Raw genomic sequence first — 12,725 nt, 5'->3', positions numbered from 1 at the left:
TCCCTAGCATGTGTCCCTTGTTTTTGGATTGTTTGTTACTATTGTCCTAGGCAGGGGAACACACACCACAATGCTTTCAAAAGGTAAAGGTAAAGGTTCCCCTTGACATTTAGTTCACTCATGTCCAACTCTAGAGGGCGGTGCTCATCCCTGTTTCCAAGCCATAGAGCCAGCGTTTGTTGGAAGACAATCTTCCGTGGTCACATGGCCAGTGCGACTTAGACACGGAACGCTGTTACCTTTCCACCAAAGTGGTCCCTATTTATCTACTTGCATTTGCATGCTTTCGAACCACTAGGTTGGCGGGAGCTGGGACAAGCGACGGGCACTCCCTCCGTCGCGTGGATTCGATCTTACAGCTGAAGATCTACATACCTTCCAGCACAGAGGCTTCTGCGGTTCAACCCGCAGCGCCACCACATCCCTCTCACACAATGCTTTTAAGATACTGGTTAAATGTCTTTCTTATTGGGAGAAAAATGGGCATACGCCTCTTCCTTTCAGAGGCAGTGTTTGAAATCAGCCACCGTTCTCCCTTACGTGTGTAAAGAAAATGAGATCAGACCCAACATCATAGCACAAGAAGCTAGATAGAAGGAAACACCTATGGAAGGGAGAGGCAGTGGTGGGGAGAGAAAAAAGAACAAGCAGAAGCATGGGGGGGGGGGAAATCTCCCTTGGACCAATTTAGTTTTAGAAAATGAGCAGCCATCCATGGAGAAATGGCACAAAGGCCTCCAGTGGGGCTGGCAATAACAGATGGAGAGACATCTCAGTTGTTTCCAACATACTGTTCAGACCTTGTGGGTTGATTCCTTCAAGCCACCAAAGGAACGCCTCCATGTGAAAATGTTCCATAATGATTAGTCATTTACACAAAGATTCTAAAGGTAGAGAAAGGTTACTCCATCTCAGCCTGCTTGCAGAGAATCCAGTAAAATGTAAGCTACTCGGGGGTGCTTCACAGTCAGACTAGAGGATGCCGTTGGCATGTTGTTAGAAGCTGAAATGATGTTATTCTTCCAGATATGTGATTCTTGCACAGCTTCGGCCTGGAGGGCATAACCTGCAGATGAAGGCAGTGTTTACTTTCCAATGATCAATCACAGTGATCTGCATGATACAGGAGATGGAGAAAGCTCATGCAGTGAAAAACCGACGTTGTTCACATTTTAAGATGTTCCCATTTTTATGAATATGCTGTTTGCATCACCTAGTGTGACCCCGAGCCTACCGTGTAAGGTAGAGACATTTTAACATAAATATCATTTTAGAGCTCAGACAATGAGCTTCAAACTTCTATCATTCCTCCAGGCAAGTTAAACCGCAGAAGCCTCTGAGCTGCAAGGTCAGAAGACCAGCAGTCGTAAGATCGAATCCACGTGACAGAGTGAGTCCCCGTCGCTTGTCCCAGCTCCCACCAACCTAGCCATTCGAAAGCATGCAAAATGCAAACTGCGAGTAGATAAATAGGGACCACCACAGCGGGAAGGTAACGGTGTTCCGTGTCTAGTCGCGCTGGCCACGTGACCACGGAAGATTGTCTTTGGACAAACGTTAGCTCTATGGGTTGGAAACAGAGATGAGCACCGCCCCCTAGAATCGGACATGACTGGACAAATTGTCAAGGGGAACCTTTATCTTTGCCTTACACAACATATCAGAAGAGAAGATGCAGAGCCAGATCTGTCACTGGCCTCAGTGAGGCAACCACCACCCCATCATGGCAGTAACATTGGCCATTGTGGAGAGCTGCTGCCATTTTCCATAGCCAGCTTCTGGTGTGGTATGGCTTACAGCTGAATCCATCCTTCGATTTCTCCTTCACTCCAATATCCTCCCCCTTTTGGCAAGCAAAGGTCCACCTCCCTCTCTTCTTCTTTGAGAACCTTGCAATCATCACCAGTGCATCCTTATCCCTTCCAGCTCATTGGGAATTATTACTGCTGCTTGATTTTTCCAGTCTCTGTCCTCCTGAAGGACAGGTGGGGAGGATTTTGTGCCAAGGCTATGGCTTTGTTCTGGCCTCCTTCTTGAATGGGAGGCACCTCTTCCAACCTCCGTGGGATGGGGTGCGGGAGGAGATCACCACTGCAATTACGGCATGATGTCAAGAGTGCCACATTTTGTTGCTGACTCAACGGCCACAGAATTGCTCCCGTCACCCCAGGTGAGACAAACAGCCCAACTACGTTTAGGCATCTGCCATGCTGGCTGCAGGTGACGGATTTAGTCACCCAAACCATCTGGAGAACATTGAGTTCAGAAGGATTAATTCATACCATGTGGCTGCAAGTAGAGATATGACTACTAATGGGCATCCGATGCCTAAAATATTGAAGATATTGATGACTGATGGTGGCTCTTTATCATCTTTCCCATTGGTTTCTACCTGAGCCTTCCGACTCAGGAATGGAGGGATGAAACTCAGGCTAAGTGTATCCCTCCAAAGGCTGATGGGCTGCAACTCCCTACATGCCTCACCACCGGCAATGCTGGCTAGGGATTATGAGTGTTGCAGTCTAAAAGTATCTGATATTTGTCCACCACATTCTAACAAAACATAAGAACATGAGAACAGCCATAGTGGACAAGATCAAAAGTCTTATCTGTCCAGCATTCACACAGCACTTTGCCAGATGCTTATCAACAACCCACAAGAAAACAGCACCTTCTCACCTCAGCAGCTGATATACAGAAGCATGCTGCCATGATGATTAGAGGCTCTGCATAGCCATTGCGATGGCCCTAAATGAGAATGTACAAAATCAAACCTGGGACTATATGGATTCAAAGTACAAGTGCTATGACTGAGCTATGATCTCTTCCAGCTCTACATTTTGATGGCAAAAACCAAGTCTTTAAAGTACTAACAACGTAGCACAGTTATTTTATGCTTGATACAGCATTATTCCATCCTGTCCAGGACTGGACAAATGTTTAACCCTTAGGCTAATTTCAAAATTCTCACCAAATAATTAATTCTTCTGCCTCACCCTGCCTGGATCTGGGTCGATGGGGGTAGAGTTGCTGACATGATTTCCTTCTTTTGTTACAGAGTCTTCTGCAAGGAGCTGTGGAGGGAGTTTGTGCCAATGCTGTTGTATCATTTTGTTGGCTCTGTGCGGAGTACAAATGTTTTTAGAAAGCTGAGTGGATAAAACAAGAGAGCGGGTGACTACACGGCGAGGTAAATACAAATTCATTCACATTCACATGTTGTGAAGTCACGCCAGGGAATTCTGGCTTCCATGAGTCTGTTTGCATTAACTGACCACACAGGGAGATGGGAGAAAAGCCTTGTTTTGCAGCTTGCTTGCAGCTCTATTGAAGCCCTGTAGGAGACACAAATGAGAAAGAACTGCTTGATAATCTGTAAACAAGGCTTTCCTCCTCTCATTTCCTCCTGTCATCTCTCTAACAGAGAGATATGCTTTACTCACCTTTAGATGTTTAAAGAAAGAGAGAGAGAGAGAGAAGCCTTGTCAGTGTGCTTTGCTCACCACGTTAATGAGTACGTGCTGGTGTGCATTGGTTCAAGCATTTCCCCTTGAATCAATGGAAGAATGCAAATCAGCCTGCCCCAAACTTGTAGTATTTCCTGCATTCCCCCCCCCCACTGTAGTTGCACCCAGAGAGAGAGGAGTGACAAAGCAACAGATAGAAGAAAAGGAGGGGATGCGGAAATGAGGGTAGAAAGAACCATAATAGAAAGGAAGAGAAGGGTGGCAGAATGAGGGGAAGAGGGGAAAGAAAAACATAGGGAAGTGAGAAAGAGAGATAAAGAAGGAAGGGATGGCAAAAAGAGATGGGGAGATAGGAGGCAGAAGGAGAGAGATGGTGGCACGGAGCTACAGTAGAGAGAGAAAAGGGATATCAGAAAGTGGGGAAGATAAATTAATTCCTTCATCTCACATGTGCAACAAGTGCATTTAATGTATAACTCTTAAAACAATGCAGCCCTAAAGAGCAACAACAGAGGTTTTCCCTTTGCTGATATCATCCAGTGTGGCTGAGAGGTTTCTCACTGTTTAGATCAATGAGGACTATGGTTTGGGTTTTTTGGCTAGAATTCTGAGAATCACACACACACACACCAATTATCATGTTGTCTGGGGATTATGGGAAGCGTGCTCCAAAAAGAAAGCTTTTCCAAGATTTGGATGGGCTCTCTAAGGTTTCAGCAGAGGTCTTTCCTAAACCTTCAGCATGAGGCATTTTTGACTGCAGATGCTGGTGGTACGAGGGTCTTTCCCCCACTCAAAGCATATCATCTCCTGTGAAGCCCTTACTGAACTGGTGCATTCGTCCTTCGGATGAGGATTTTGATTCAAGAATTGGGGAACCTACCTGCATTGCTATGAGTCATCAGGAATGAGTTCATTAAAATGCTTTTTTCCTTCCAATGTTCCTGACCTATCCTTTGCATTTTCTATTCCACCAAATGCAGCAATATTTTTGGACCCAGGAGTGTTTGAAAATTTGCAAGCACTTGTATTTTGGATATCTTGTGGGGGGAAAAAAGCAAAAACAAAAAAATTAACCCACCATTCTTGCCCTGTATGTGTAACAAAGAATGCTGGAAAACACATGGTTTATATTATTGTCACTCCTCTAAATAGACGTATGTCAAACACTATTTTTTTATGTTCCTGATTTTTAAAATGGCAACAATTCCTTATAAGTGATAAGATTCCTTTACTCCTGGACCTGGAGAGATCACGGTGTGATTCTGATGACCCGCATAATACAGTTCAAAACAGAAAACGGGGAGTCTCTCTACACACCATTGTCATATCAGAAGGCTGCCCATGATATGGAAATTATTAAATAGACTGAGTGTTAAAAATATGTGGCTCAAATTTAAAATTTTCCAAGTTGTTAAAAATCCAATCCGATAAAATAAATACATTAGTCATAGGCATCCTTTAGTTCTCGAAAGACTATGGTAACATGCTCTGAATCGAGGAGTGTCCTCTCCAGAGCATGAAGCCTGGGTAAAGTAATATGGAGGATAGGCTGTTACCCAAGCAGCAAATCCCCCCTCTCCACATTGCTGAAATGGTCCAATGGAAAGGCAAGAGCCAATAGAACAGGTTCCAGCAACGTCGCAGAAGTTGGCAGAACGACACAAACTACCTTTGGGACTCCAGCTCTGGATTTTGCCTCGAGGTTAACTCCTGAAGCCTTTTCCACGAGTGGATACAGCCACGAGGCAGCGGAGGTTTGAATTCGGAGTTTTCCTTCTCCTAGATGGGCTGCCTTCCATGCCTGACGAGCCCCACCTTAAATACATAGATCATGTGAAAAAAGGCAAAGGAATAATGGGAGTGTACTATAGGTTTTGGCACTCGCCTGCTTTCTTGGTGATCTCTCTCTCATGCACTCATGGGGCCTCAAAAGCCCACAGATTGGTCCTTAAGGTTCTTTAATGAAGAAGATCTTTTTCTTCTTGCACTTCAAGGAACCCTTCTTAGAATAATAGAAGAATGGAGTTGGAAAGGGCCTATAAGGCCATTGAGTCCAACCCCCTGCTTGGGGACACTGTTGGCTCATATTTAGCTTCTTATTGCTCATAAGCTGCAACTCTTCATATGACTGAAAGGACGGGCAGCAGTCCATGAGAGGTGATGCCAAATAAAACTTGTCTGTCTTCAAGGTGTCACCAGAACACTGGTTTTGCTTCTGTAAAAGACAGCTCGCTGTTTTAATGGGGGAAACGACTTGTAAAATGGTGAGTTAGGAAGGTTATTATCCCACCTGATGAAACAGCTGTGTTGATTGTGATCTCTGAAAAGGGCCAAAATGTTATTTCTAAAACAGACTCCTGGAACTCTTCTTCCGTCTAGACACAGCTTGCTTATATAGTCATTCTGGATGAACACCATTTGACCTCCTTACAGAATCAAATTGGGGTTTGTCAGTGCTAATCTGGTGAGCTGACCCAACTCTGGGAGGCAGTGGAAGACAGGAGGGCCTGGCGTGCTTTGGTTCATGGGGTCACGAAGAGTTGGACACAACTAAATGACAAAACAACAAGAATCTGGTAAGAAACCAGTCTAGCTGCCGGTACCAATGGCTGAAGGCTAGGAGGAAATGACTGACAAAGGGAAGTCTCGTCCTTGGGCTGATTTCTTCTATGTCTAGCAAAGCTGATAGTGCCCTATGATTGTGGATGCACAATATGCATGAGACAGTGGATGGAGAGACATAAGGCGGTGGTTACCTTCTGAATGGCTTCCTTTGATACAGGGCATTCACATAAGGCAGGTGACACTCTTGTATTGTTGGGTTGCATCTTCCAGCAGCTGTAGCCAGCCTGGCCAAAGGGATTGTGGGAACTGCAACCCAATAGTATCTGGAGGGAGACATGTTGCCCACCACTATATAGGGCTTCCCAAACAACTGCTAACCAAGATCCATCCATCTCTCTAAGTGGAATCATTTTATTGTACCTGAAAAAAATGTACAGGGAGAGAGTGCAGTGCCCACTCTCAGAAAAACCTCAGAGGTGGTGAGCTGTCCTTCACTATGGTTTCAAAACAGAGCTTAAATGGCTGCCTTTCAGGCATGCTTTAGCTGTGGATTTTCTGCATCATCGGGGGTTTGGATCTGATTTCTATTGAGGTCCTTTCTAAGTAGCAGTTCATGGATTCTACAAGCCCATATAGACGGCTTATCTGCTCAGTTCCCAGACGCAAAAACTTCCCACCCATACGATCTCCATATTGTCAAGATTCAGTCTAAGCTTGTTAGTAATCATGTGCCATCACAATTCTGACTTAAGATGCCCCTTTTGCAGGGTTTTCCAAGTAGAGACTATTCAGAAGTGGTTCACCATTCCCTTCTTTTGTGGGGCATCCTGGAGCTGTGTAACTTGCCCAAGGCTGCAGAGACTGGCTCTATTCACAGGAGGCACAGTGGGGAATTTAACTCCCAACCTCTGGCTCCACAGACAGACGCCTAAACCACTGAGCTGGCTTACTGGACTTTCTAAAAAAAAATACTACTGCCTCCAAGGCACTGATCCAAGCAGGTACAGTCTTATCCATCCCAGATGGCAAGGCGATATGGAGGTTGTGTTATTCAGGGTCCTGCTGATTCCTCCCTCCAAGTCATATGATAACCTCCTTTCAGAGGCTTTGTGTAAGTGTTAAAGAACATGGGTGACAGAATGCAGCCCTACGGAGCACCAAATCATGACTGCCATGACATCAAACAGGCATCCCTCAGTGTCACTTCTATAAACGATGATCGGGCAAATACGAGTAATAGGCCCGAAAGTCATCAACTAGAAACCATGCCTTCTCAGTAGTAGCCTCCCCACTCTGGAACTCCTTCCCTGTGGAGGTGTGATTGGTTCCCATCTTCTTGAACTTCCAAAAGCAAGTTAAAATATGCCTTTTTTTTAACCTGGGCCTTTAAAAACCTCACCCCTTTGTAATATTAGTTTTGTGATAAGTTTATGCTGGCTCACAGTTCACCAAAGTATTTGTTTTGTTTTGTTTTTATATGTTCATTTTTCAAAAAGTATTGTATACTTTTGTTATTTTATGGAAGCCACTCAGAGTAGTGCCTTGGCCGCTAAATGAGTGGGGTTTAAGTTTAAAGAAAGAGAAAGAAAGAAAGAAAGACAGAAAGAAAGAAAGAAAGAAAGAAAGAAAGAAAGAAAGAAAATCAAGATAATCTCTCCCCCTTATCACAACAGTACACCCACAACAAAAAAACATGCTGATCACCATAATCACACAATCTCCCGAACAGGACAAAAATCCAAGCAAACTGCACCAGAGTACAGACAGAGTTCTGACCCCTGTCCTCTGAAGATGCCGGCCACAGAGACTGGCGAAACATTAGGAAGAACAACCTTCCGAACACGGCCAAAGAGCCTGAAAAACCCAGAACAACCAAAGAAAAATGTTGTTTAAACTTGGTTTTTATTCCCAGCCTACAGTGTTGTTCTAGGGTGGTATCATTGGTACCATAAGCTGTTGAGAGGTCCAGAAAGATCAGGTGGGAAGCATTCCCCTATTTCTCTCCTAGGGAAGGTCACCCAAAAGGATGACCCCTTTCAGTAGCCAACCTGGCATCAGAAAGATAATTCCCTTCCTGAATGTTTTCGGTAGTGAATTTTAAATTGTAGGCACCTCACTTCATCGTCTTTTAGTCGTTTAGTTGTGTCCGACTCTTCGAGACTCCATGGACCAGAGCACGCCAGGCCCTCCTATCTTCCACTGCCTCCCGTAGTTGTGTCAAATTCATGTTGGTTGCTTCACAGACACTGTCCAGCCATCTGATCCTCTGTCGTCCACTTCTCCTCTTGCCGTCACACTTTCCTAACATCAAAGTCTTTTCCAAGGAGTCTTCTCTTCTCATGAGATGGCCAAAGTACTGGAGGCTCAGCTTCAGGATCTGTCCTTCCAGGGAGCACTCAGGGTTGATTTCCTTTAGAACTGATAGGTTTGTTCTCCTTGCAGTCCAGGGGACTCTCAAGAGTCTCCTCCAGCACCACAATTCAAAGGCATCAATTCTTCGGCGGTCAGCTTTCTTTATGGTCCAGCTCTCACTTCCATACATCACTACTGGAAAAACCATAGCTTTGACTATTTGGACTTTTGTTGGCAAGGTGATGTCTCTGCTTTTTAAGATGCTGTCAAGGTTTGTCATTGCTTTCCTCCCAAGAAGCAGGCGTCTTTTAATTTCGTGGCTGCTGTCTCCATCTGCAGTGATTATGGAGCCCAAGAAAGTAAAATCTGTCACTGCCTCCATATCTTCCCCTTCTATTTCGCAGGAGGTGATGGGACCAGTGGCCAAGATCTTCATTTTTTTGATGTTGAGTTTCAGACTGTTTTTTGCACTCTCCTCTTTCACCCTCATTACAAGGTTCTTTAATTCCTCCTCACTTTCTGCCATCAGAGTGGTATCATCTGCATATCACCTCACCTCAGGCACCTTTAATCTGATGATCAGGGGCAATAAACATAATCATAATCATTTAAGAACAAAACGTCCCTTTAACCAAAACTGGCACATTTTCCTGGTCTCTTTCCATTTAAGCCTGGTCACCTCCTAGTGTTCTGCTTTGAAACAGAATGATTCTTGGTCTCTGTTTGCTGATATCCAAGACCTACTTCTAACTGAGTGCTAGAAGACACTCTTTAATTAATGTTGGCACCGAGAGAAGTAGTTAATCCCTACCTTCCAGAGGAATCCAAGTCCAGGAAACGAATACAGATGTCCCCACAGTAAGAAACAATTACAGTAGTTAATAAACTAGGGGCAGAGATTCAGAACTGTAGTATGTTTGATGGTCACCTTCTGCCTCTTGGTATATTTTCATCCCTCGCCTGGCTGTTCCACCAGTTTCCCTACCGGCTCAATGGAAGACCTCACAGGAAGTGGAAACCAGTGCTGATTGCTTTCATGGCTACAGAGCTTGGAAATAACTGGATATAAATAGCCAGCTTGATCTGCGACTTCCAGTTACTTCCAGCTTACACTGATGACCCAATGAATTCATAACCTCCAGAAGGTCCTGCCATGAACAGCTCTGCTCAGATTTTGAAGACTCAAGGTTGTGGCTTCCTTTATTCAGTCAGAATAAAATCTGTCTTCCACTTCTGGTCATCTTTAAAGTGCTACAATATGTGATGTTTGCTTGTTTACCTGTTTGTTTTCCAGCATGCTGAGACAAACTAAATCAGCTACGTCTTTGGAAGTTGCTCTTTCCAGGTGCCTTTAACTTTTCCTAGAATTGCTGTCTTTTCCAGTAAGACTTCATTCATTCATTCATTCATTCATTCATTCATTCATTCATTCATTCATTCATTCATTCATTCATTCATTCATTCATTTTACCAATCTCTCTTCTTAAAAATGATCCAAGGCAGCTTCAAACAATGAAAGGCAGTATTTAAGGTTGAAAACAATGAGTATACAACTGTAGTTAACATAATTTAAAGACAATATTTAAAACAACGAACAATGAGTAAATGATGTTACATCATCAACAGGCGATATTAATGCAAAGATCAATAAGTTTACAAATACGTATATTTTAAAAGTCACTCGGAGAAATGGAAAAAGACAAAAATGAAAAACACAAGAAGTCCTAAAAATCCAATCAAAGTAGTATTGCAGTGCAATGTATCTTTTTTTTAAAAAAATCACATACAGTAGCTACCGTATTTTTCGCACCATAAGACACACTTTTCCCCCACAAAACAGGGGGGTGGAAAGTCTGTGCGTCTTATGGAGCGAAGAAAACAGATTATATTTTCCTGTTTTCTTCTCCTAAAAAAATGGTGCGTCTTATGGAAAGGTGTGTCTTATGGAGCGAAAAATACGGTAGTTACTGAGGGAAAGTTTACCTGATGCAGAGGGACAGCAAAGATGGGGCCAGTCTGGCCTCCTGTGGGAAGGAGTTCCAAAGTCTGGGTGCAGCCACAGAGAAAGCCCTATCCTGTGTCCTTATCAGATGCACCATATGTCCAAAGAATTATAATCTTGGTTTGGAAATTCTCACTTCTGGTGACAATTCAGGCTTGATTTAATTTAGAAACCAATTTTTGTCTTTTTTTTTTTTGTTAAACATGATCTCCATAAAGATCTTTTCCAAAACTGGGTTTCAAATTAATTTTCCTCCTTTCCACTTTCCTTATTGTTGAGCTTTTATATCTGCATATTATAATCAGAAATGCAAATCTTGGGTTCGGTCTCCAGCAACACATCCTTACATTGGAGGATCTTCACTGGTTTCTACATTGCCTTTTTGTTCTTATGCTTTCTTGTTGAACATCTGATCAATTATTTCATCATCATCATCATCATCAGTAGTAGTAGTTGTTGTTGTTTACCATACATTTTGTGTGTGTTCATGAGACTTTTGTATGTCTGTCTTTTCCAAACTGGAAATGAAATTCTAGTCTCTTCCAGCTTTGAAAGAAGTGTGGGGTAAATCACATTTATGAATGGGGTGTTAACACAATGGGTCCATCAGTGAGGGTCAAAATTGCCCCCTTCAGACTCATCCAAGATGCCCATTCCTCATCTAAACATTCACCCCCCAGCAGACAATTGTGCAGAACCTGCAGCACAAGAGTGGAAGGATTTAACATCGAATAGACATTCCCTGATTCTCTACCCAATGCAGTATGATAATCAACAGGCTAATTGGATTAACAATTACATAGCACCCAGACCCAGACCCAGACCCACACACCCACACACAAAAAAGATTCTGTTGTTAAATTCCACTTCAGATGCCAGCTTTTCCAAATGAGCTCCAGAAAAGAAAATGGCACACGCATTGCGCAATACTGGAACTTTTGACAAGCGAGATGTACATAAGGGACCCTTCCTTTTCTTTAGTGAATGGAAAAGGGAGATCAGCAGGGGCCAGCCCACAGGAAATCTCCTTGATTGCTCATTTAGGAGGAAGTCACAAGAATGGGGCTAGATCTTGAAAAGCAGCTTGGTGAGAAACCCAGCGAGCAGTCCTTAAGCCAGTTAAGTACTGAATGTTGTGATTAAAACCCTAGTTTTGTGGCAGCAAGGCAGCCTGTATTTATGCTGCCTCGTCATATGTGGTTTTAGTCACTTCTACAGTAGTTTGCAAACCATCCTTTGTTGTTATGAAACCCTGTATATAGTCATACAGCAGGTCTGGAATAGTGTGTAGGTTAGAAATGTACCCGAAAATCAAAAAATGAGCAAGAACATCTGTCAGGCAAAGGGCATCATCTCATTTCTTTCCTGAGGAAAAGATTATGAATGAGATTTCTTTTTTCTCTTTTTCTTTATTTTATTTTATTTTCCTTGCCTCTCCTCTCCACATAGCTTGTTCATATAATCTAATTCACAGGATTGATGCAAGAAAAAAAAATGGGGATAACCCATAGCCAGGTGCACCGCCCTGACTGTAACTGAGGAGGGGTGATCTGCAACTTCAAGACCTGGGAAGGAGGCAAATATGGCTCAAGGTCTCCCACCACCTGAAGCAGGAGATGAAACACCATCTCCATGGCACAGATCTAGTCTAGTGACGGTGTTGCACCACAACTCTCTAGTGCAGTGGTCCCCAACCTTGGGCCTCCAGATGTTCTTGGACTTCAACTCCCAGAAATCCTAGCCAGCAGAAGTGGTGGTGAGGGCTTTGGGAGTTGCAGTCCAAGAACATCTGGAGGCCCAAGGTTGGGGACCACTGCTCTAGTGCATAGAAGTGGTGATGGACCACCATCACCCCATACATCGGCAAAAGAAGCCCTGGCATTGCTCTCCCACCCCATTCCTAACTGACTTCATGGATGTTGGCCAATTTTTTTTCAATTAGACCTGGCGGCAAAGGATTCCTTACAGACATAGTACAGTGGGAGAGCAAAAGGGAAAAGGAAATATCACCCTCACCTGTAGGAGTACCTGCAGAGAGAGAAAGACTGGAACAATGCTAACTTGGGGATTCAGCCCTCTGAGACTCCGAATGATTACCTGTGTACAGTTCCCCCTTTGGAACGGAATCACGCCCACACTTCTTTCTAAGAAAAGAAGAAAGCTTGTGTTCATTAGAGGAATGCAATAGGAAAGGGGATAGAATTCCTATTTCTAGCTAACTAAATAGGAGGTATCAGGAGTCGGGGCTACCCCTTTCTTTCCCAGGCGAAATGCTCCTCCTCCTTGGAAGGACAAGAGGAGAAGGAAGGTAGGCACAGGTCAGATCAAGTAAAAGA

The sequence above is a fragment of the Pogona vitticeps genome, chromosome 4, assembly GCF_051106095.1.
Source record: "Pogona vitticeps strain Pit_001003342236 chromosome 4, PviZW2.1, whole genome shotgun sequence".
Taxonomy (NCBI): Eukaryota; Metazoa; Chordata; class Lepidosauria; order Squamata; family Agamidae; genus Pogona; species Pogona vitticeps.
The sequence above is the reverse complement of the archived record's forward strand: the minus strand, read 5'-3'. Positions refer to the sequence as shown.